Here is a 1,392-nt window from a genome sequence, read left to right as displayed (position 1 = left end):
GGTAACTATGTATCGAAAGCTTATAGCAAATAACTTAATGACGAGATCTTATGCTACGCTTAAATGGGTGTGTCCATTACATCATTCATATAATGATATAACCTTGTTATTAATAACATCCAATGTTCATGATTATGAAACTAATCATCCATTAATCAACAAGCTAGTTAAGAGGCATACTAGGGACTCTTTGTTGTTTACATATCACACATGTATCAATGTTTCGGTTAATACAATTATAGCATGGTATATAAACATTCATCATAAACATAAAGATATATAATAACCACTTTTATTATTGCCTCTTGGGCATATCTCCAACACTTAGGAACTGAAATCACAACAACAAATAACATCAGTCCATCCGGTAGAGCCTCACAACGACAAATAAAGTAATAGTAACAATATCTTTCACAAATGAATGATAGTAATAATAGGTGCATCACATCTCACTAATCCCCTACATCTCCCACGCAAAGGGGATTTACTCGGACATAAGAGGATAACTACACAAAGACACAATGATTATATAAATGAAGTTCATCTTGATATTAGTGTAGCAAGCCACAAATAAGATCAAACCAAATCCAATCTCAAGAGTCTCGAATGCGAATAAAGTTTACAACCCTAGTTCTTACAAAGATGAATCTCTCTCTCTCTCTATGTGGTGATGATGATGGTGGAATGAAGGATCTTGAGGAGGAAGATCGCGAACTTCGAGGGATGAGTTCTTCTTCTTCGAATCTTTTCTTCTCTGTTAGTGGACGAATTGTGGAGGATGTGATTTTTTTCGTCGTTGCTTTCACGTAGTTGTTCCTTTTTAAGAGTCGAAGTGGCGCCGGGTGGTACGGTCGGGATGACCATACCAAGTACATGTTAAAGCAGTTGTTGCCTTGAACAAAAATCTTCTCAATTAAGGACTTGCTTGATTTCCTCCAAGTCTTCATTTATAGCTTGATTTCGTTCCCAAATTGACTATTTCATGAAAGTATCATGAAATTATAAGGAAATGCAAGGTTCATGGTATTTGGCACTTTGCATGTTTGTTGGAAAGCAAAAACAAACGAATCCAAATATGTCAATTTTAGGAGCTACCGGAAACCGATCCAACCCACACAAAAAACACCCATTTTCTTAGCTCATTATAACCGCACAAGCCCTCCGTGGGCAACCAAACATGTCCTTAAGCGTTCCTCTAGGGCTAGCGTTCGGCAAGCTCTGAGGCGTGTGATGCATGCCTAAGCATCCACATAGGAAACTAACCATTCAATTTTTTTTGGCCCGGTGGGATCTGTTCAGAATTTTATGGGCAACCAAGCATGCCTTCAATTTTCCCACTATATGTGTGCATATGCGTGACCATAAATAAGGCTAGGGGATTGTTTGGTTGCC

Source organism: Lolium rigidum, chromosome 6 (genome assembly GCF_022539505.1).
Source record: "Lolium rigidum isolate FL_2022 chromosome 6, APGP_CSIRO_Lrig_0.1, whole genome shotgun sequence".
Lineage (NCBI taxonomy): Eukaryota > Viridiplantae > Streptophyta > Magnoliopsida > Poales > Poaceae > Lolium > Lolium rigidum.
Note: the sequence above shows the minus strand (reverse complement) of the source record.